Source organism: Saccopteryx leptura, chromosome 3 (assembly GCF_036850995.1).
Source record: "Saccopteryx leptura isolate mSacLep1 chromosome 3, mSacLep1_pri_phased_curated, whole genome shotgun sequence".
Taxonomy (NCBI): domain Eukaryota; kingdom Metazoa; phylum Chordata; class Mammalia; order Chiroptera; family Emballonuridae; genus Saccopteryx; species Saccopteryx leptura.
The window spans coordinates 282,850,977-282,875,280 of record NC_089505.1 but is presented as its reverse complement, the minus strand read 5'-3'; the positions used below and the strand labels follow the sequence as shown (position 1 = coordinate 282,875,280).

Below are 24,304 nucleotides of genomic sequence, written 5' to 3'. Positions count from 1 at the left end.
TTATTTACCAGTAAATTTTTGTTCTGTAGCCTGCTCAGTACCAAAAGTCACTAACATACACTCCTTCTTAACTATATGGTTTTATATTATGAAGGGCTAGTAGAATATCCTTGCAAACCGTAACCGATGGTTTTCATCTGGACTCATGCATGTAGCATACTGCATCCACAGAACCACTTAAAAATCTCTTTCAAGCAAGTGAGGTAAAAACTGTTTCAGTTTTTTCCTCCACATTTCCCTCCACCCACTGATTTCCTTGTAAAATTGGCATGTCTTATCTGCCAATAAATACAACATATATTGACTTTTTATTGGATGCCAACTGCATACTTTGGTCTTCACACCCTTATGAATTAAACAAGCAGGGCCTGCACAGCATTCTCTGGAAGTGGTCTTTTGTGTTTGTTTTTTTAGGTTTGGGCAAGGCTCTGGAAGCCAGTAGCTCAAGCCATTGGGCACAATCAAAACCCTGTGGTCTACTGAACCCCACCCATCAACACCTTTCCTATGGACTACAGACCTGCAGGAGAAAGGAAACAGAGCTCTGGGTACTGTTTATTTTTAGTGGTAAGGAATGACATCACTGCCAGAGATTATGACTTTGGACAAGCTGGTGGGTGGGCTTGCATTTACAGTACAGAAAGGTCAAACCTTGGTTAATAGGTCACATTATTAGCGCACAGAGAACACTGTCTGTACGTTTTTAAAGTAGGAAATAGTAACACTTTTATGAGTTTCATTTAAACTGGATGGTGTTCAAGTCCAAAAAGTGCTTTTGTATAAAACTTGCATGATATGTTTAGACCAATTCTTTTTCTTTTATTCTAAATCTTGTGATAACAAAGTTCTCTCTCTCTCTCTCTCTCTCTCTCTCTCTCTCTCTCCCCCCCCCCCACCCTCCCTCTCTCCTCCAGTGGGCTAGCAAAGGCTCTTGCTTGGTTAAAATCAATGAGTTGAGCCTGACCTGTGGTGGCGCAGTGGATAAAGCGTCGACCTGGAAATGCTGAGGTTGCCGGTTCGAAACCCTGGGCTTGCCTGGTCAAGGCACATATGGGAGTTGATGCTTCCAGCTCCTCCCCCCTTCTCTCTCTCTCTCTCTCTCTCTCTCTCTCTCTCTCTGTCTCTTCCTCTCCTCTCTAAAATGAATAAATATAAAAAAAAAATCAAAAAAAAAAAAAATCAATGAGTTGGGGTTTGGCCAATTCCCTTTTTTCCATGGGCTCTAAATAGTCAATGTAAGAGCTCACATGTATAAGAACACAGATAAAACATAACCTGGAAACATCTAGTAGGACTGGAAGGTGAATCAGTAATGCTCACTCTCCGTATGGGTGTGGCTATGGTGTGGCTAGAGCAACCAGTGCAGGAGTTTGCTGAGTCATCAAGACAAGGTTTGATGGGCCAGATTCTCTTAAAGTAAACTGGTTGCTATAGAGGCCTATGATCTTCTTCAAGACCACAAGAGAGACAATTAAAGCTTTTGTCTTAAAATCGAGGAAACGTAATACAATTTTTATGGCAAATTAGCATTACAGGTTAATCCCTAAACCTGAATGCATGGAATCTGGAACTTTGCTGGGGAAAACAGAGATTAATTTTGGGTCTTGTGCCATTTTTGTCTGAGAGTATCACCACTGGATGGCAGTAAAATCCTTGGATTTCCTTCTTTTTTTTCCTACTCATTAGCTAGTGCTTCTTGTCCACTTTAAAATACCATGCTTTTAGAGTTAACTTGTAGCAGAATACCTTAAACTGATATGCATATGACATGTTAGGCTCAAATTCAAAAATTTAAAAAGAAAAAGGAAAGATAATTATATGTATTATGATCAAAACAGGATAAAGAAATTTGGATGATCACAAAAGTCAGACAATTTGCCCATTAGTCAAGGTCAGTACTCAGCCACTATGTCATTTAAAATCAAATTAGGTCCAAAGTGATGAGATATTGATTACCCAAGGTCTCATGATGACTTCAGACTTCTAAATCCTAGAATAATAGTCTCAGTAAGGACACAGACACTATCTTTTCACTGGTTACCTTCAGAATTGAATGAAAGATCATATGATCCCTGATCCCTGGTGGGGACTTTCAAAAGAAGACTCACACTCAAAATTTTCCATATCCAAAATTAAACAAAACAATAAAACAACTTCTTTTTGCTCCCGTTGTTCAGCAGCCCTTTGTGAGACTGACAATGGCAGGACGATTTAGTCTCCACGGGGTTTCCTGCCAGGGGACTTGTGTATTTCAGAACCAAGCAGCATGAGTTAGCAGCCCCTGGGGTCTTTGTTCTCAAATTCTTCTGGCAGATCTGAGCTGGTGTTCAGAATTCCCTCCCCATGTTTTTAATCATCTGTACCCAAATTTCTCCCTTTCTCTTGAGCCCCCTCTTCTAAGTGAGACATTTTAATTAAGAAATAAAGTCTCACCTGACCTGTGGTGGCGCAGTGGATAAAGCGTCGACCTGGAAATGCTGAGGTCGCCGGTTCAAAACCCTGGGCTTGCCTGGTCAAGGCACATATGGGAGTTGATGCTTCCAGCTCCTCCCCCCTTCTCTCTCTCTGTCTCTCCCTCTCCTCTCTAAAATGAATAAATAAATAAATAAATAAATAAATTTTTTTAAAAAAGAAATTCCCCTAGATATACCTTTTACTGATTTTCTTTGTTTCCCCCAACTACACAACCAGACTTCCTTTTATTCACAGCCAGGAAGAGAGAAGGAAGAAGGGAAGACTCTAGGATGATGACATCAGAGTTCTTCTGGTGGCTACACTGAAGGAAACTCATACTCCATACCTTCTTTCTTCCTTTCTTTCTTCTTCTCTCTTTCTCTTTCTTCCTTTTTTTCTCTCTCTTTCTCTTTTTCTTTCTTTCCTTTTTTAGAGAAAGAGAGATAGGGACAGACAGAAAGGGAGAGAGATGACATCAATTCTTTATTTATTTATTTATTCATTTTAGAGAAGAGAGAGAGAGAGAGAGAGAGAAGGGGAGGGGGGGCAGGAAGCATCAACTCCCGTATGTGCTTTGACCAGGCAAGCCCAGGGTTTTGGTGATCTCAGCATTCCAGGACAACACTTTATGCCAGGGCTCTCAAACTCAACTCAGCATGTGGGCCGCAAAGCAAGATCACAGCCGTTTGGCGGGCCGCACTAGGTCTACAAAAGGCAACTGTTATGCAACACTTTTCTCACTGCAGTTGAAAACAAAAAAAAATCAGTACAACAAGCACAATCGTACATGCAGTTTACTCAGTGTCACAAAACGACCAGAAACTGTAGTTCGCATCACAACGGGGTTTCCGTTAACTAAGCTAATATCTAGCTAGGATGCTAGAGAAATGAAAAATACAAGTAGGCCCCTAGGCTTACTTAATTTTATCCAAAATATTTTGAACTTCATGGATTAGTCTGCGGGCCGCACAAAATTGTTCGGCGGGCCACATGCGGGCCGCGAGTTTGAGACCCCTGCTTTATGCACTGCGCCACCACAGGTCAGGCAAGAAGCATCAGTTCTTCATTGCGGCACCTTAGTTGTTCATTGGTTGCTTTCTCTTATGTGCCTTGACCAGGGGGCTCCAGCCGAGCCAGTGACCCCTTGCTCAAGCTAGCGACCTTGGGTTCAAACCAGCGACCATGGGGTCATGTCTATGATCTCACGCTCAAGCCCATGGCCTCATGCTCAAGTGAGTGAGTCCACACTCAAGCTGATGACCTCGGGGTTTTGAACCTGGGTTCTCAGCATCCCAGGCCTACACTGTATCCACTAAGCCACTGCCTGGTCAGGCTTCATACCTACTTTCAATGGGGAAAAATAATGTCCATCATAGAAAAGGCAGCATGACTGTTAGCCTCTTTCAACCCATAGGGAAGTATCAGGACACTAGGGGATGGACTTCTCGATGTCCATCCCTGTGTGCAGTGGTGGGAACACTGCCAGGCGGCTGAAGAGGGCCACCTCCAGCAGGTCCGCCAAGGTATGTTCGTGCATGCTTGTGCATGAGTATCTTACACACCTGGCGCCACCAGGGAGGTGACTAAGGACCAAGTTCAGCACTGGTCCTTTGCCTAGGAAGGCGGTGCCAGGAGAAGCCTGCCCACGTGCCAGGCTGTCACAGTTTAGGGAGCCTGGTGCAGCCACAAAGCACAAACCAGCTGTGTGGGCACCCCTTCCACCAGACGCCAGCCTCCTTTAAGTCCTGTGCCAAGTTTCTTTAGCCGCGATTCACTGCCTACAGACTGCTGTCCTTCCTCCCCAGAAGTGGCAGGGTCAGCACAAAGGGGCTTCCCCTTCTGAAAAGAAATGAAGCTGCAGGAGTCTGTGGGCCGGAATCCGTGACAGTACCCAGCTCCATCTGACAAACAGGGGTGTGCTATGACCACTGTCAGGCTGGGGGCATGCAATTAAGCTCTTTCCATTTTAGATCATACTGTGCTTTTCCTCCCTATTGTGCCTGCCCCCGCCCCACACTCTGTAAGTATCTGTCTTATTGCAACATTAACAGGTCTGTAGCGATACTGGCCAGCTATCGCGATATTTCCGGTCCTGCCGTGATGCAGACTAGCTATTGCGGTATTCCCCGGCCTGTTGCGATGCTGGCCGGCCCCTAGCGGCACATAATGGTATTTCCTGAGCTGTTGTGACATTGCCCACTCGTCTCTGCCTTTCAAGATGTTGTCCAGTTTTGATTTGCATTTCTCTAATAACTAAAGAAGATGAGCATCTTTTCATATATCTGTTGGCCATTTGTATTTCTTCCTGGGAGAAGTGTCTGTTCATGTCCTCTTCCCATTTTTTTATTGGATTGTTTGTTTGTTGTTGTGTTTTATGAATTCTTTGTATATTTTGGATATTAGGCCCTTATCTGAGCTGTTGTTTGAAAATATCATTTCCCATTTAGTTGGCTGTCTGTTTATTTTGTTATCAGTTTCTCTTGCTGAGCAAAAACTTCTTAGTCTGATATAGTCCTATTCATTAATTTTTGCCTTCACTTCTCTTGCCATTGGAGTCAAATTCATAAAATGCTCTTTAAAACCCAGGTCCATAAGTTTAGTACCTATGTCTTCTTCTATGCACTTAATTGTTTCAGGTCTTATGTTTAGATCTTTGAATCAAAACTGCAATGAGATACCACCTCACACCTGTTAGATTAGCTATTATTAACAAGACAGGTAATAACAAATGTTGGAGAGGCTGTGGAGAAAAAGGAACCCTCATACACTGTTGGTGGGAATGTAAAGTAGTACAACCATTATGGAAGAAAGTATGGTGGTTCCTCAAAAAACTGAAAATAGAATTACCTTATGACCCAGCAATCCCTCTACTGGGTATATATCCCAAAAGCTCAGAAACATTGATACGTAAAGACACATGCAGCCCCATGTTCATTGCAGCATTGTTCACAGTGGCCAGGACATGGAAACAACCAAAAAGCCCGTCAATAGATGACTGGATAAAGAAAATGTGGCACATATACACTATGGAATACTACTCAGCCATAAGAAATGATGACATCGGATCATTTACAGCAAAATGGTGGGATCTTGATAACATTATACGAAGTGAAATAAGTAAATCAGAAAAAAACAGGAACTGCATTATTCCATACGTAGGTGGGACATAAAAGTGAAACTAAGAGACATTGATAAGAGTATGGTGGTTACCGGGGGAGGGGGGAGAGGGAGAGGGAAAAGGGGAGGGGGAGGGGCACAAAGAAAACTAGATAGAAGGTGACAGAGGACAATCTGACTTTGGGTGATGGGTATGCAACATGAGTGAAAGACAAGATAACCTGGAGTTGTTATCTTTGAATATATGTATCCTGATTTATTGATGTTGCCCCATTAAAAACAAAATTATTTAAAAAAAAAAAAAGATGTTGTCCAACCTCCTAGTGGCTTGTTGAGGTATTTCTAGGTTTTACTTCTTGATTTATAACTATACAAGACCATTTCTCTATTACCTTATGTACGGGTTACATGAAAAGGGACTCTGAAAATTGAATTTCACGTGCAGCTTGTCAAATACCTTACTGCTTTACATTTTGAACTTTGCACAGGAATACGTCCACATGCACTTGCTTTTGCCAGTCAGGACCACACTGTTCAACTACTTTCAACTGAACATGACCTTTGAGGGGTTTGTTTTCTTTTGTTTTGTTTGTAATAGTGGTTCAAGGTTTACACTGTCTTTCCCTCTCATGTGGTTGCCTTGTGACCCAGTGCACATGTTTAAAATTTTATAACTGAAGTGACATTTTGCAGCTGAGAAACAGTTTTTCTCAGTGAAGAGCTAAGTGGTTTGGTAATAATAATTGTAATATTTATTGAGCACTCACCATATTAAGCATTGTCCTCATGCTTTATTTCAGTGAACTCATTTAATCTTGATAAATCTGTTAATGCAGATTCTATTATTATTATTCCCTTTAACTTATGGACAAAACTGAGACACAGAGAGGTTGAATAACTCACCCAAGAGCACACGGAAAGTAAAAAAAACGAGGATACAAATTCAGGAAGTCTGGTTCAAAGGCCCACGCTCTTAATCACTAAACTATTACTATTATGTTGTTTTCTACATTTTCTATAAGAGAAACCTTTAACAACTGGTATTTTAAACAATGAAATAAAAGGTAGCTGGCTAGACAAAAAGACTAGCTAGATCCAAAAGAAATTAGGGTCTAATGGACAGAATACCTATTTTACAGTCAGTAAGATCTGGGATTGTCTCTATAGTATTGGCATTTGATGTTCTCTGGCCATCCAAGAGCTTTCCTACATTTTCTAGGTTGATGGTAATAGTTAAGGCCATGTAACTAGCTCTGGCCATTGGCTGTGAGTGGAAATGATGCAGGCCACTTCCAGACTGAAAAATGTAATTACTCAGTCCAATGTGTGACTCTCCAGGTCTCTGTTCATCTGCCATGGTGATGGGGAGGCCACTTGGTCCAGATGTAGCGATGTGATGGTAAAGCCTCTGTCAGCCTAGATCTCTGAGTAATCATGTGGGACAGAGCCCCTCATAAACCCAATGGGATATGAACCATGAGTAAGAAATAAGCCACTGAAAGTTAAATACTACTTTGTTTCTGATATTATTTAGCTAACACATTCTGCAAGTTTTACCACATTTTCCTTATATTTATGTAAGAGGTGTTTGACCTCTCTGAGCTTCTTATTTTTAAAATATGAACACTAATGTTTTCTTGACAGAGTTAACAAAAGAATTAAATGAGAGCTCTTGGTGTGCTTGGCAAATAGCAGATGCGCAATAAATGGTAACTGTTGTGATTATTCAGTATTACACAACATAAAAGTAACAGAAGTTATATATGCTCATGTGGCATAGTGTTTAAAGAACACGAAGGACATTTTTTAAATGGAGTTTATTATTGGATTCCTGTGCATGGATTATAACTATAAAATAGCTAATAGTATTCCCAGTACAACTCATAAACAGGGTTGTAATTTGCATCCACTCTATAAGTATCTCTTCTTTTGGCACCCTGCAGCCACACTTCCATCTTTTGTTAACGGTAACCCAATCTCCCAAGGGAATCCTTCTCTTCCTTTAATCTTAACCAAGATGCTTCAGGTGGGACTCCAGAGTCAAGTTTCAGAATGGAATGTGTGACTTTAGACTAAATCAGTTGTTATAGTTCCCTGGGCACAGTGATTGGTTATCAAAGCCACTGAGATGCAGTGAGAATGCTGGGAATCCTGGAAAAAGAAAAAAAAAAGATTATGTCATCTTTTTTTTCACTTGAACACAAGCTATTGAAATATTTGGAAATGGTAGCCATCTTGAGGTACAAGAACCAACATAGAAGTGCATTTATGGTACCAAGTAGATGGTTGTGATGGAGAAATTAGGGTCTTTAGACATAGTTCAAGCCCCTGATCTAGCTGCACCTGAAATGGATAAGAGGATTAGTAGAGTAAATTACAATCTTGGCTGTAAGCAGTTATGGCCACAATTGATATTCATGAAAAAGAGGTCAAGTCCAGTCTTGAATATGGTGAGTTTGAGATGCCCAAAGCATCTACATGGAAATGTTGAGAGTCCTTGGGTGGACCAGTCTGAAGCTGAGAAGGCCACTGGATTAGCACTCTGCAGTGTTCAAATAGGACATCTGAGGAAACATTGCTCTCAAACTTTAGTTCAAGGCAATCTTGGACTTTGGAGTAGACATGGTGGGCCAGAAAGAGCCATGGGCCAAAAAATAAAAAGACCCTCTTTTCCATTTCTACTATACTCTATAACCATAGACAACATACATTAGGAATGATTTTTCAAGCTTTTCTTGGAACCCACCAACCCCAAATATCAATAACTTGTGCCCACTTTGCCCAGGATTTTTAAACCAGCCTGATTCACTCTCCTGAGTTATGTTTGCATCACAGCAGTATTGCCGTTGAGATGTGGAGTGAATTGATAATGAACAACCTTTATTTTTATTTATTTATTTTTTTATTTTTTTTTTTACAGAGACAGCGAGTCAGAGAGAGGGATAGATAGGGACAGACAAAAATGGAGAGAGATGAGAAGCATCAATCATTAGTTTTTTGTTGCGACACCTTAGTTGTTATGAACGACCTTTATTGCAATTGCCCTGAACCTTCTTTTTTATTCCTGTCCTACTTTTATTTTGACTCTGTCTCTGCCCAGCTTCAACCCTCTGACTTTGTGTTCAGTGCTTCAGATCATGTCTCTGGTCCTTGCATTGATATTTGAACTTGTTCTGCCTGGTATTAGGAAGCAGAAACCACAACAAATAAGTAAACAGGGAAATTTCAATATGAAGAATTTCCCATAGAGCTGAAACCCAGCTATCTGAGGAGGTGGCATTGGCTGACTGGGGCTGATGTCTCTAAAGAGGTGCAAAGGAGCTGATTCTGTAAGTGGAACAAAATTGAGCTGTGTGTTTGCTGTTATGATGGAAAGGCATTGTTGGGCTCTGTGGCGCAATGGATAGCACAATGGGAAGGCAGTGTCTCTAGCAGGGTGAAGAAGCTGTGCGGGGCATAGGAAGGAAACGGGAGGCAGCTAGTTCTCTTCTTCCAGCCTTGCAGGCTTCTAGTGCTCTCTGTAAAAGCCGGAAAAGCAGAAATGCCATTTGCAGATTCTTCCCCAGCAGTACAAAGCAGGGCACAGAAGCGTGTTTGGACTTGAAAGACAATGACTTCAAACTGCACAGCCTCAATCTTATTCTGGAACTCCCCCCTAACCCTGACCACCTGGCCAGCTCCAATCGTGACTGAATGAGTGTGCTCGGCTCCCTGTCAAAATGAAAAAAAAAAAAAAAAAAAAGCTTGTGAAGCAAGTGCTGGTACCAAAGAAAGAGGCGTTTTCAGGTGCTGTGACCTGGGAGAATGGTGGACTCCTGTCTCAAAGACCTTCTACCTTTCTGCTCAAGCCTACAATTCTTATAGGGATAGGGTGGGGTGGGATTTATTTTGTTTTGTTTTTCCTATCCAGTTATCTTGCTAGCTTTTTATGTGCTTGGGCGCTAGCCATTCATCCCTCTACCAGGCGTCCCCAAACTACGGCCCCACGGGCCACATGCGGCCCCCCGAGGCCATTTATCCGGCCTCCGCTGCACTTCCGGAAGGGGCACCTCTTTCATTGGTGGTCAGTGAGAGGAGTACTGTATGTGGCAGCCCTCCAACGGTCTGAGGGACAGTGAACTGGCCCCCTGTGTAAAAAGTTTGGGGACTCCTGCCTAGTCTTTGGCTTGGTCAGTGTAAGAACCACCCCCTGTTTCATCTTGGCCAATGGGGGAGGCTCCCCAGCACTCCAGTAACAATTCCTCCTTTCAAAACTCTGGGCCCTTGTAATCTTACAAGAGTCAATGGATAGAGGTCTAAATCTTCTGTAGTTTCTTCCTGCTGTCAAGGGGCATGGTCTTACCCATCCTCGGGGTCCAGAGATTCTTGTTATCTACTAAAAAAAGAAAACCAAGGACAAAGGGGAGCTTTTCCATGAAGGGGAAGGATTGCTGTCTTCCGAAGGATGCATACACAGTATCTAGGCATGGGTCCCTAAACTTTTTACACAGGGGGCCAGTTCACTGTCCCTCAGACTGTTGGAGGGCTGGACTATAAAAAAAACTATGAAAAAATCCCTATGCACACTGTGCATATCTTATTTTAAAGTAAAAAAAAAACAAAACGGGAACAAATATTATACAATATTTAAAATAAAGAACAAGTAAATTTAAATCAACAATCTGATCAGTATTTCAGTGGAAACTATGCTCCTCTCACTGACCACCAATGAAAGAGGTGCCCCTTCAGGAAGTGTGGTGGGGGCCGGATAAATGGCCTCAGGGGGCCGCATGCAGCCCGCAGGCCGTAGTTTGGGGACCCCCGATATAGAGGATGGCGCTGCAGGACAGCGAAGCTGGTAGACTGCCTCACATTTCAGGAGGCCGTGTTGCAAATGGGCTTCTAAAGTAAGAGCTATTGTGCAAACAAGTATTTAGTGAGGGGTATGCCTATTAGTGCAGGGATAATTGTGAAATCAGAAACTGGAGAGACTGCAGGATCCCCATGATCTAATCCTGAGTGGGGCTTTGGGTGGCATACTCAACAGGGAGATAACTGCCAAGGAAGCCACTGTCTGGGAAATGCAGAATAAAATAAAAAGTAGCTTTGTCACTTAGCTTTGGGAGGTGCTGTCCCTTTCAGAAAGAGGAATTTTAAATCTCTTTCAGGAGCACAGCTCCAGCTTCCCCTTGCAGTATCAACAGCAGCTGCAAGATCTGAGTCCTCCTCAGGAAGCGCCCACATTATCTGTGCGTGGCGGACCCACGGCATGATTCCCATGAACTTTAGAGAAGAATGTGGTGTCAGCAGGACGTCATAAGGGCCGGTCCATTGCTTGGCTAATTGCTCTTCAGGACCTTGAGGCTTCCAGGTCTTTAGTAAGACTCAGTCTTACTGAGTATGGGTGGAATGGGCGTAAGGGTTCATCAGATGAGTAGATAGACCTGCAATGAGCAAACTTGTGCAAAGTAGTGTTTGCCCTAAATGTTGTACATATTTCTGAATCTAAAGGGTGTGTTACTAAAACAGAAACTTGGAAGGGTCTTTCATAAACTATTTCAATAGAGCTTAATTTAAGCCTGCTTCAGGATGGATGCTACCTTAATCCGGAGCAAGGCAACAGGGAGTGGCTGGTCCCATTGCAAATGTGTTTCCTGCAATATTTACACAAGGATCTTCTTTATTGTGTGGTTCACTTTTCCAGACTTCCTCGTAGATTGAGGTCTCCAAGATGCATATAGTTTCCATTGAGTCTGTAGTCCTAGTCCCATCTTGTGCCAGTTAAGGCCCCAGGAAGTGGCAGCCCTCAGGCAGCCTGTCTTGCTGCTTTATCTACAGTTTGGTTCCTCTGGCTTGTTTGGGAGCCATCCTTCTGGTGTCCTGGGCACTGGATATGTCAATCTGGTTCAATAGATTCACTGCCTCTAGCAGTTTTCAGATCCTTTTGCATGTTTGATATCCTTATTCCCCAAAGTGAGAGCCCTCTTTCCATATTGCCCCATGGGCATGGACTACCATGGATTTAGAGTTGGTGTAGATGTTAACATTCTTGCCGGGATAATTCTAAGGCTCTGGGTGAGGGCTGTCCCTTTTGTGCTGAGGTTCTTGCGGTGAGGGCCGGGGTTTCTATGACCTTGTCTATAGTCATTACTGAGTACCCGATTCACCACTGACCATTCTCCATAAAGCCGTTCCCATCTGTGTATAATTCCCAGGCAGGTTCTGTCAGATCCAACTTGCTGTAATAAATTTTGTCAGTGATTTCTAAGCAATCATATTGGAGATCTGAGCTTCCCCCTGAGTCCAGGAGTAGGGTGGCCAGATTTAAGGTAGTGGTGATTTGTGAGGTAACATTTGGGTTATCTAAGAAAATAGCCTGGTATTTTTCCATGTGCCCTGGGTTGAGGGGTGCTGTTTCTTTTATGGGATCCATGCCCCTTCTTTTAGGTTAATTTATGGGTTGTAAGTTAACTTTCCTGCCTAGGGTTCCCTCAGCCCAAGCGGCTTGATTGACCTGCTCATAGATCTCAGATGGGAAGAGTCTACCTCCAGGTCCTTCCGGGGAAATCAGGAGCACCTGGAGCTGGAGAGCATGGTCCAGCAGGACACTTAAACATAATAGCTGATTCTCAGGGGAAAAGTTATTTGTACATGCAGTTTACAAAGTAATTCTCCACCCAGCTGTGGAATGGTGCTGTCTGGCATGAAGAGAAAACTATGCATAAGTTTTTTTGATCCCAAAGCTGTCATTCTAGAGGTTGAGGGAATGCCTGTTTTTGTAATTGTCTGGTCACTTCCAGAAATCGACACTGCAGCTGAACTTTTCGAAGGTTTCTATTCTTTTTAGTTCCAGGCAATCGTTTTTTCCAGCAGTCCTCCTCCTTGCTATAGACACATGGATTGGAACCTAGTAGGTCTTTGCCTCAAAGGGAATTGTCCTGCTCCAGGCAGGGATGCTCCCTGGCCAAACTGGGTGCCCTGACGGGTCTTCAATGGGGAGACCAGTCCTTCATCATACAGTAGAGGAGCTGTGACCCATCTGGGCCCTATTTCAGGGGTATCTAGCAGCTGGGGTGGTGACAGGGAAAATCTTCCTGCTGCTAATCCTGGGTCTCCAGGGCTCAGGGCCTTAAAGAAATCTATCTCATTTTCCTTTTCTTCCTGTGTCTTACTGTCAGGGAGGGGTTTTGAAGCCAATTCCCTTCTCTGCATCATTTATTTATTCCCTTTTTTTGCAGAATCCTTATTGTGTATAGACCTAAATGCCTGGACACAGGGATTTTGTCCTGTTTCCCTGATCACTGGCAGAACAATACCAACTGTATGATGGTGTAATAATTTAGGGAACCATTGAGGGGCCATCTTTCCCCATGGTCTACAGTGAACATAGACCAAGCTCTGTTATAGTAGAAAACCAATTCCTTCTTAGTCATTAGATTATAGCTGTACAGGGACCAATCTGCTAAAATTTGGCTCAGTGGGCTCCCTTCAGGAATAAAAACAGAATAACTCCTGAGGGCATGAAAGTACCAACCCAAATCCATAACTAAAGAAAGGCCCCAGACAGAGTGGGAACACATAAACAAAACTTGTATTTGTAATTGCATTATTCCAAATGAATATTTCTTATCACTTGTCAGCCAATATTGCAAGTGGTCCTAGCCAGACCCCAATGGCACATAGCCCACGTGGCAAGGATAGCCTACTAAGTGGTCCGCAAATGGTCCTAAGCAGACCCACGTGGCACAACGCCCAAGCGGCAGGGTTAGATGGCCAGCTAATCAGAACATTGCTGGCAGCTGTCCATAATCTCTCAGCTGCAGCCACTTCCGGAAGTTAGCAGTGTCCCAGCCATTACTTTCACATCAAAACTTTGCCAGTGGCACAAAGGCCAAGCAGCAGGGACGGAGGACCCCCTGTGTACACACTGGTTCAGGTCACTCTGTCTTGGGGTCTGTCTACTCCCTAAAACCTCTCCCTTTACACCAGCTGAGAGTTTCAGGCAGGTGATGCCTTGAGAACAAGTGCAGGGAAATTCCCCTAGAGAAACTCTCAGCAGCTGCCGAGAAGTTCCCACAGTCCTGGTCCGGGGTCAGCCTGCCACGGGCTGCTGGGACCCAAGCCGGGCCTTCCGGGACTTACTGAGGTTCACCTTCTCCTAGCTGGCTGGCCCAGAACTAACCGGACAGGTGGGCTCGCATGCCAGCCTCAACGCAAAAAACCACACTCATGAAACAAGTGCTGGTCAAAAGGAAAGAGGTTTATTCAAGTGCCGCAATGTGGAAGAATGGTGGACTCCATCTCAAAGACCGTCATCCTTCCTGCTCAAGCCCATGGTTCTTATAGGGATGGGGGGTAGGGTGGGCTTTTTTTCTTTTAATTTTTAATTTATTGTGTTGACATGGTTTCAAGTGTCCCACTCAATATAACACATGCTATCCCCTGCATCGCGCCCCCCTATGCTCTTTGCAAAGTCTCTTTCCATTCCCACTTCACTGCCCTGCCCCCCTGGCCCTACCTCCACCCCCCTTTCCCTCTGGGAATTGCTACCCTGTTGTCTCTATGTGTTATGTATATATAACTTTGCTAATCTCTTCACCTATTTTGATCCCATCCCCTCTTCCACCGTCCCTCTGATAGCTGTCCATCTGGTCCCTGTGATCCTGCCTCTGTTTCTATTTTGTTCCTCAGTTTATTGTGTTCATTAGATTCCAAATATAAGTGAGATGATATGGTATTTGTCTTTCTCTGCCTGGCTTATTTCACTTAGCGTAATAATCTCCAGGTCTATCCATGCCGTCACAAAAGGTAAGCTTTCCTTCTTTTTCACAGCTGCATACTATTCCATTGTGTAACTGTACCAAGCCTTTTTATCCACTCATCCACTGCCAGACACCTAGACTATTTCTATACTTTGGCTATTATAAATAATGCTGCAATGAAAATGGGGGTGCATATCTTCTTTTGAATTAGTGTTTTGGGATTCTTAGGATATATTTCTAGAAGTGAGATAGCTGGGTCATAAGGCAGTTTCATTTTTAATTTTCTGAGAAAATGCCATACTGTTTTCCACAGTGGCTGCAAGAGTCTGTGTTCCTGCCAGCAGTGCAGGAGGGTTCCCTTATCTCCACACTCTCGCCAGCACTTGTTATTTATTGATTTGTTAATGAGCGCCATACTGACAGGTGTGAGATGGTATCTCATGTGGTTTTAATTTGCATTTCTCTAATGATTAGTGACGTTGAACATTTTTTTCATATACCTATTGTCCATCTGTATGTCCTCTTTGGAGAAATGTCTATTCAGGTCCTTTACCCATTTTTTAATTGGTTGCTTACTTTCCTGGTGTTGAGTTTTATAAGTTCTTTATAAATTTTGGTTATTAACCCCTTATCAGACGTATTGGCAAATATGTTCTCCCACTGTGTGGGTTCTCTTTTTATTTTGTTAATGATGTCCTTTGCTGTGCAAAAGCTTTTTAGTTTGATATAGTCCCATTTGTTTATTTTGTCCTTTATTTCTCTTACCTGTGGAGATGTATCAGCAAAAATATTGCTACAAGAGGTATCAGAGAGTTTATTGCCTATGTTTTCTTCCAAGATTTTTTTGTTTCATGACTTACATTTAAGTCTTTTATCCATTTTGAGTTTGTTTTTGTGAATGGTGTAAGTTAGTAATCTAGTTTCATTCTTTTGTACCTGTTCAATTTTCCCAACACCATTTATTGAAGAGACTGTCTGTACTCCATTATATACTCTTGCCTCCTTTGTCAAATATTAATCAACCTTAATAAAGGCGTGGGCTTATTTCTGGGCTCTCTGTTCTGTTCCATTGATCTATATGCCTGTTCTTATGCCGCTTATTTCTGGGCTCTCTGTTCTGTTCCATTGATCTATATGCCTGTTCTTATGCCAGTACCAGGCTGTTTTGGTTACCAAGGCCTTGTAATATAACTTGATATCAGGAAGTATGATACCTCCCATTTTATTCTTCATTTTCAAGATTGCTGAGGCTACTCAGGTTCTTTTTGGGTTCCTATAAATTTTCGGAATATTTGTTCTAGATCTGTGAAGTATGCCTTTAGTATTTTTAAAGGAATTGCATTGAATCTATAGATTGCTTGGGCCCTGGCCGGTTGGCTCAGCGGTAGAGCGTTGGCCTAGCGTGCGGAGGACCCGGGTTCAATTCCCGGCCAGGGCACACAGGAGAAGCGCCCATTTGCTTCTCCACCCTTCCGCCGCGCTTTCCTCTCTGTCTCTCTTCTCCTCCCGCAGCCAAGGCTCCATTGGAGCAAAGATGGCCAGGGCGCTGGGGATGGCTCTGTGGCCTCTGCCTCAGGCGCTAGAGTGGCTCTGGTCGCAACATGGCGATGCCCCGGATGGGCAGAGCATTGCCCCCTGGTGGGCAGAGCATCGCCCCTGGTGGGCGTGCCGGGTGGATCCCGGTCGGGCGCATGCGGGAGTCTGTCTGACTGTCTCTCCCTGTTTCCAGCTTCAGAAAAATGAAAAAAAAAAAAAAAATAGATTGCTTGGGGTAGTATGGATTTTTTAATGATGTTAATTCTTCCTATCGGCTCTGGCCAGTGGCTCACTGAATAGAACATTGGCCTGACATATGGAATCCTGGGTTTGAATCCTGGTCAGGGCACACATGAGAAGTGACCGTCTGTTTCTCTTCCACTCCTCTCCCTCTTCCCTCCCCAGCCAGTGGCTCAGTTGATCTGAGCATTGGCCACAGACAGGGGTTGCTGTGTAGATCCTGGTTGGGGTGCATATGGGAGTCTGTCTCTCTATTTCCCCTCCTCTCACTTAAAAAAACAAACAAACAAATAAACAAACAAAAAAAGAAACTGAAAAACTCTAGCATTTTTTTTTCATTACATGAGCACTAGTGCTGTTTTATTTTAGGTGCCTGGCAAAGCGACAGGAGAGCAACAGAGGTCAAAGCCAAAGCTAGTGCAGGTAGTCTGGCTTAGATTTTCCCACTAACCTTGACCAAGGCTTGGCTTCTTCCAGGAGATACTGTGAATTGTTTTATTTGTGCAGGATTATCATAATTTTGCAAGATAACTCTCATGTTATTGTTTATTAAGGATTAGATTAAATAAAAATGACCTACTGATGAACACAGTTCGCCTGTAATGAAGTAAAAGGAAAAGTTTCATTTCTATTTCACGGTCTCCTAGTTCCTTCAAAGAGCTCTTAACTTTTACCTTTTATTTCTCTGCTGCAGAGCACCTCCCTGCCAGCACTGTTTCAGTGCTCCCGTCCTTTACTCGTGCCCTCTTGACGAGCCAGTCCAGCAGGCTGGTTTATCTTCATCACTAGGATGCAAGTCAAGTCCAAGGGACACAGTTCCCACAATTCCGTTAGTACTTAGACTTTCCACACTCTGTGAACGAAGAGAGGCTACTGTTAAAAACACCTACAAGGCACATAGGTTCCAATACATACAATACATTTAGCTCATTTGAGCATCAGTGTACAGATGTTTTGCATTTTCTTTGAGGCCTTTAACTTGGGTTTTCTCTATATTGTATATGTACATTGAAATTCTTTGTAAGTGACTGCAATTTTAAAAATGTATTCCTCCAGTTACAGAACCAAAATAGTTGAAGAAAGTCACGTATTACCTTTCCTCACAAGGCCTTTGACCTTTCCCCCAATGCCTTTTGAGAGAGTCTGTCCTTCATTTTAGATTAAAAGTACAGAGCCTTTCTGTTCCCATAGATGTTTTAAAGCTTCATTTCAACAAATGGGCTTACAGGAAGCCTGTGAAGTTGTTCTTTTTGATGAGTAAAATATTTCTCCCCCAAAAGAGAAGGAATGTTTCCAGAGAACAATGAAAGCCTGGTCAATGTTGGAGTTTCTTAGAAGTGTTCCTTCTCGCACGAGAGCAAGTTTTTCTCCCAGAAACACGTTACCCCATTGCTAGCCAATGTTAACACATGTACCTGGTGGCCACTTCTGTGCAGCTGTTCTGTCCTGACCGCCACGGACTTCCTTCTTCCTTTCTGCTCCTACGAGGCAGTCATTGACTCCTCTCTCTCTCTCTTTCTCTGAGAAACCTTTTCCTCCCCATCTGGGCCTGGGAGGTAGATATTCTTGCTTTTCCCTCACCAGTCCTGGCTGAGCTCATTGTTCAACCTATTGTTTTCAATACGCAGAACTTGGCATGAAGGCTACAAATAGACAAGAAATGGCTGGGTCAGAAAACAATAATCAAATCACTAAACAAGAATAAGGAGGGGGACATTTTTGTCTTCCTCTAGAGACTTTTATTTGATTTCTTCATGTTTTTTTGGTTTAGTCTTACTTCGGGCAACTTTTCATTTTCAAATATACTTCTTAGTCAAGCTGGCTTTGAATCTGTCCGTTTGTATCCTGGCTACTCCAAAGTGAGAGCTCCTTGGTCCCACCCCGAAATCACCCCCCCCCCTTGCTCTTTGCACTGCCTTTGCCATGCTTCCGGCTGCTTCCCGAGCTACAGGGCAGTTTGTGTGCCTCCTTAACCTCGTGTGTGAAAACTCTTCTCACCTGCTCAGTTGGAGTCACCAGCATGAAAAGCATTTAACACTTCTCCTTTCCCTTACATTCAAAAATAAATTATCGTCTCAATTCCTTTTGAAAAGGTGGAATATACACAAACAAGTAAACAGAAACAATTCTATAGACCGGTGCTTCTCATAATTTAGTGTGTATAAGAATTGAACCAGGAGTTAAAATACAGATTTCTGGGCCCCTCGCCAGGGATTCTGATCAAAGTGCCGCTGATGCTACAGGTCAGTGAACAGTGCTTAGACTAGCTCCTCCTTTCAAGAAATTTTCTAGCTATCCCTGTATAGCTCCTTAAAATATTGCCCCAAAGTAAAGAGCAGCTTTTTGACAGCATTTGGGGGTAGGATGACCAGTAGATATATAATAAATTGATATCTAATAGAATTGTGTAAAGTAATACCATTTCTAAAGAGTCTGTTTGGCACATTGATGTTTTAAAGCACATACAGTATAAAAATTAAGAGTACGAAGTATGTATATCATGAACTAAACTGTCCCCCACCCCAGATCTACATTCTCCATTCACAAAACCATGCTGGAGTCCTTGTTAGAGTAGATGCACTTAATGTTTTGAAAGAATTTGAGAATTGCCCTCCAAATTGCCCACGCCAGCCTACACTTCCATATCCTACTATATGGACACTTACTCCTCCACACTTCAGCTGTATCAGGCAATATCCAAAATGTTGATCTACCAATATGATATGTGAAAAGTGACGTCTAATTTTTTATCTTAGTTTGTGTTGTAATTATGAGAAGTTAAACATCTTTGAGTAGCAAGACTGTGGTCAGTCTATTAGTTGAGTGCAGATGAATGAACGGTTTATAAACTCAAGTTTGTAACTGCTTTTAAGCAAAAGTGTACTTTTCTTGTTCACCTAATGAATTCCTCCTTTTGTTGAACCTTGCCTCAAAAAGTACATCACTTCTTTCTGAATTTAAAGAAACAAATGTACTATCATCCATTTTTTTGCCCCCTCTCAAATTTCCCTGAGGAAATTCAATTTACAGTATATGGCATTCCTTTGGGAAATGAAGGATCCGGATACAGTTTTGTTCAGGGTATTTTACATAGAAAACAATACATCTCCAAACCTAAGCTTTGCTTATGGTAAATGTTAATTTATAGAGAAACTGAGACTCTAAGAAATTAAAGAAAATGTTGAGTATGGCGCACTACCAAAACTGGATTTTCCTTAGCTTGTTGGTATTTACTTGAAAGAAACACACATACACCTAAGACTGCTTTTTGAAATCAGATGCATTTCCTGCCTTCTTCTTTCCTCAGTACTCTTAGGACCAGCCTATTTATAGCCCAGGAAAGGAAAAAGCTCCACTGGAGGCAGGAAAACGAAGTTCAGAAAGAATAGCAGGAAGTGTGCCTGCCATTTAGCCAAACAACCTTTGAGCTTAATTCATTGAGCTCAAAGCTTAGCGGCTTCACTGTCGTTGTTAGGCGTAAACAGCTTGCAAATTTGATTTTGTTTTCCTCTCCCTATTTTTGAACTGGATTTGGGCAATGGAGGCATTGACAGCATTTTAGAAGAGAGAGCAGGGATCTCTAGGCATTTAGACACGTGGAAGAGAAACTCATTAGAGGTTGGTGAAGTGGAAAGAAAGAGGATTCAGTAGAGAGATGAACTTGAAATGATTCCAGGCCTGGGAGGTAAGGTAAGTGGAAATTTTAAGACCGTCTATTGTTGTGCCTGTCTGCATGTTATGAACGAGGATATTAGCTACAGATAGTATATATGATTTGAGAGCAGATCCTCATGCAACTTTCCACGGAGCTTTGCTTACATCTCTGAAGCAATGTAGAAATCAGCCTCAATTATGAAATCTTCAGTTTTTAACAATAACAAATATTTTTTAAAAGTAGTTATTTCCTTAAGATAATTTTATCTCCACTAAGTGTTCCTTCGTTTTTGTTATTACCAGGGTATTAAATAGTATAAATAAGTTCATTGAAGATTGTCTATAAAAAATAAATTCTGGATATTTGCCTCTTTTTCTACCTTTTCGAAATGCTGATTTAGAAACCATGTACCATTTCTTTGATCAATACTGCTTTAGAATATATTTACTGGGCCATCAAGTACAAATGGTCAATCTTAGAAATTTTATTTTAACCAAAATTTCAATTTTGTGTAAAATGAAGTGAAGATAAATTTTTTAAAATACAAAGCTTCTTCTCTGGGACATTCATTTACAAAGAAGAACCTTCTAGAAGCACAAACATAGCAGTGAATAGCTCCAGTGATAGAAACTGTTCACAATAATTATATATTTACACTTAAGTTCGTTTCTCAAAACATTTATTCAACATATATTTTCTGAGGGGCCTGAAAAATGTGGCTGGTATTGGAAGTGGAAAAGTAGAAAAGGAACTGATGAAATCCAAGAGCAGTTGACGCTGCCTAGAAGAACTTGAAAAGCTCCTAGGGACATTCCAAATTCTTTTAACATTCCTCGACATCAAAGAAGTGCGTTTGTTTAAATGATGCACCGTATTTGCATCCACTGTGCCTTGCAGTAACTTGATTAATGCGACCGCAATGTGGAACAAAGGACTAGGGTTCTGGTGGTTTATTGAAAAGGAAGAACAGAAGGAAATATGTTGCCATTATTTTGGCTTTTCCATGTTTGAGATCGGTATGTTTAGAATCTGTCATAAGAAGATAGCAAAACTGGAGGCCAGAAAAGCTGAGCCAGCCAGATTGCACTGGCACGGGAGGCCCAGGCTTGGTCTGTCTGAGGGTGGATTTCACTGGCTGTTCTCTTTGCTGGGAGAACCTAAGGGTTATTTTTTCTGATTAGAAAATGATAATTCATTCCACGGAAACTGTGGCAAAGTGTAATGTTCTTAAATGGAAAGAGCAATATTTTTTTAGTTAAACTTAGGATGTTGAACATAGAAGGAAATAATAAAATGATCGATTTGAAGAATTAAATAGGAAAAAGTCTTAGCACTTATCTCCAGGACATTTGAGGGTTCCAAAGTTGATTCTGAATCCATTTTATTATTTCCACAAAGTGAAATCTAAGGTAGCCTAATTAATTGCCACTCCACCTGGGTCTAGAGAGAGAGATGTTGCCTACAGTGATCCTGTTAACGTTAAACTCCTTCCCCTTACAGTTTCAAAACAGCTTTCTCATTTGACACATTTGTACGTTTACATGGTGAGAATAAAAATATTTTAAACACCATTGAAGAGGTAAATAACAGATACAATTATGCTATATATTTTATTCTAAGAATATATTTTTGTACTTTGAGATATTTTATTGTTGGTTTTGGTTTCTGAGTGCCCAGAGATGCTTATAAATGTATCCGTGAAATGCCAGTTATGTAAAATAGATTTCTTGCGAATTGCTTAACAGTTTTACAGATTTCTTGATGTATTCTCAAACTCCTGAGAATATGTTATGTTATTAGAGTTTGGTAGTTTCAGGAAAAACTGCCAATTATTTTAGCTTCTCTATCAATTAAATAGAAATTTCTTTCTTGTTTTCCAGCGACACTGCTATAATCGCTCTGTGATTACAGGTTACCCCTGGCCCTCACATTTAAATATAAGCAAAATCAGATTACTGAGAAAATGGTGTTAAGTGGTGAGAAATTTGGATGTCAGCAAAATGAATGCACAGTTTGTAAGATGTGTTGGAGGAAGGTGTAGGGAGAAGCAAGCCGGGTTGGGCAGCCATGCGTACCTGGCCTGATGCTGTATGGGGAGAGGGAGTCACATAGGGACTTTTGAGCCTATAAGCACCTTCAATTCAGGCTAGTGGTCTCTGGAGGTGTTTTTCCTATGCTTTCACCCCCTCACATCCTATATTATTATATTAGGTCAGCAGCAGCACCATACCACCAAACCATGTTTATTAAATTCTCCTACTTGGCTCAGTTGGTTAGAGCATTGTCCTAACATGCCGAGGTTGTGGGTTCGATCCCAGGTCAGGGCACATACAGGAATTAACCAATGACGGCATGAATGAGTAGAACAACAAATTGATGTCTCTCTATCTATCTCCCTTCCTCTCTCTCTAAAAAATCAATAAATAAACAAAAAATTTAAATTCTACTTATAATACAATCCCTAAACAACATTTACTTGGAGAAAGGGAATTACAGAGGATACAGGTCATCCTATATATGGAACCAAATGAATGAAGTAAACAACATTTGATTGGAGCATTTACTTTGATAAACAACATTTACTTGGAGAAAGGGAATTACAGAGGAGACAAGTCATCCTATATATGGAACCAAATGAATGAAGTGGAGAATGAGTACTAGATAAGAAAGGCCTGATCCAGGCAGGCTCCATGGAGAGATGAGGTTCATCTGGGCCCGGAAGGGCAGAAGGAGGTGTGATGAGTACAGCACAGGATAAGGGCATCCAAGACAAGAATGGAGCTGTGCACATGGGCAGAGATAGGAATGTATTTGGGTTGCCAGATCAAATACATGATTCCCATTTAGATGTGAATTTCAGATAAAGGACATATACTTTTTTTTTAATTGAAAGTATGTCCTATTGCACAGGTGTGTATGAGGCCCATTCATGGGGCATACTTATACAAAATATTATTTGTTGTTTATCTGATTCACATGTAACTGAGTGTCCTATTTTTATTTACTGACTCGGGCAACTATTCCAGGGAACTGTGCGCCAACCAGCCTGACGGGAGCAGAGGCAGTGGGCATATGGAGTGAGAGAGAAGCATCTGGAGGAAGTTGGGGTCAGACTGCGATGAGACTGCAATGCCAGACAAAGGGAGTTAGAATCTAATTTAAAGCACTTGAGAGCCACTGAGGGGTTTTGAAAAGGGAAATGACATCAGTAAGATCTGCCCATTTGAGGCAGGACCTGGGTGCAAAGAGACCCAGGTCTCTGAGGCCGAGTCCTGGGTACTAGTGACAAACAAATGGAGCCGATTCAGAGAGCAGATCGACTTGTTTTGTAAGCTAATTGAATATGGTTATAGAAGGAGAGGAAGTGTTAGAGAGGCTGATACGTTTTATGCCCGTTTGAAGGAATATGCAATCAATGAGATAGTAGCTGGTCAGGGAATTAGTAAGGGAGACAAGGATTTTGATTTCAGACATATTAAATTGGACACAATGATGGGATAATTAGGTACAAATAATAAGCAGACAGTTGGAAATGGGAAACAGTTTAGGAGGAGGGTGAGAACCAGAAATAATACCAATGGCCAGCATTGATTGAGCACTTACTGTATGCCAAGACTTTCATATCCATTCTGTTATGTATACTCACAACCACTTATGAGCAGGTGCCATTGCTAGTCACATTTTATGGATGATAAAATAGAGGCTCAGAGAGGTTGAGAACTTGTTCATGATTGTCAAGCTAGGGAGAGAGATAGAAAATGGAACCCAGGTGTGTATGAGGACAAAGTTCATGTTTCTGCTAATTCCCAGAGAGAATGTCGGGTATCTGCACTAGATTCACTTTCTATATCAGCAAATATGTAAGGGCACCAATTGCTTGTGCTATAACCGAAGTTTTAAACAAGATGACTGGTCTTTAGTTCCTACTTGTGGCAGCCTTAAGAATTCTGCACCTTTTGGTTAATCTCTGAGGAAAAGGGAATAGTTTGTATGCAGAGATCTTTTTTATTTATTACCTATATTATTTTCCCTTCAGTGCCTCTTTTTCAATTTCTCCTCATTTATTTGGTGAAATTATGCTGAAGAGAAAACGGGACCAGATGATAAACTCCTCTCTCTCAGTCCCTGTCTGCCCTCTAGTGGCAGTATGAGGTAATAATGCTTAGCTCAGGCCAGGGACAGCACAGCCAAGCTGTTAGAAACAAGCTCCTTAGTAAAAAACTATAGAAATGATCCCTGAAAGTATAGTCTTGCAAGCTCCTTAGGAAACCAAGAGTTTGCAGAATCACTGGAAAATCACCTGTAGACTCCTAACTTAGAGACTAATTTGTGCTAGGAGATTCTGGTAAAGAACTTTATGGAATTTACATACACCCTTTCTGCTGGCTAACCCAAAGTTTAAGACCAGCTTAGATTTATCTTAAATGTAGTCATTAAAAGTATTTTACTTGTCGAGATCCAAGATGGAGGTGGACTAGGTGGAAGGTGCACTCACCTCCTCCCAAGATCAAACTGGAATTACAACTAAAATATAGAATAATCAGCCTGAATAACCAACTGA

At 41.9% G+C, this 24,304-nt stretch overlaps 1 protein-coding gene and 1 pseudogene across 1 annotated transcript in view; one reads left to right on the top strand and one right to left on the bottom strand.

Moving 5' to 3' along the window:
• Nucleotides 1–19,526: 19,526 nt before the first annotated feature.
• Nucleotides 19,527–24,304, top strand: part of RASGRP3 (RAS guanyl releasing protein 3) — a 103,598-nt gene continuing 98,820 nt past the window's right edge. Inside the window, exon 1 of the mRNA XM_066378528.1 lies at nt 19,527–19,778. The gene's annotated coding sequence lies outside the window, so the exon portion shown is untranslated. The remainder of the gene's footprint in view (nt 19,779–24,304) is intronic.
• On the bottom strand, nt 23,867–23,995 carry LOC136401822 (small nucleolar RNA U3; annotated as a pseudogene).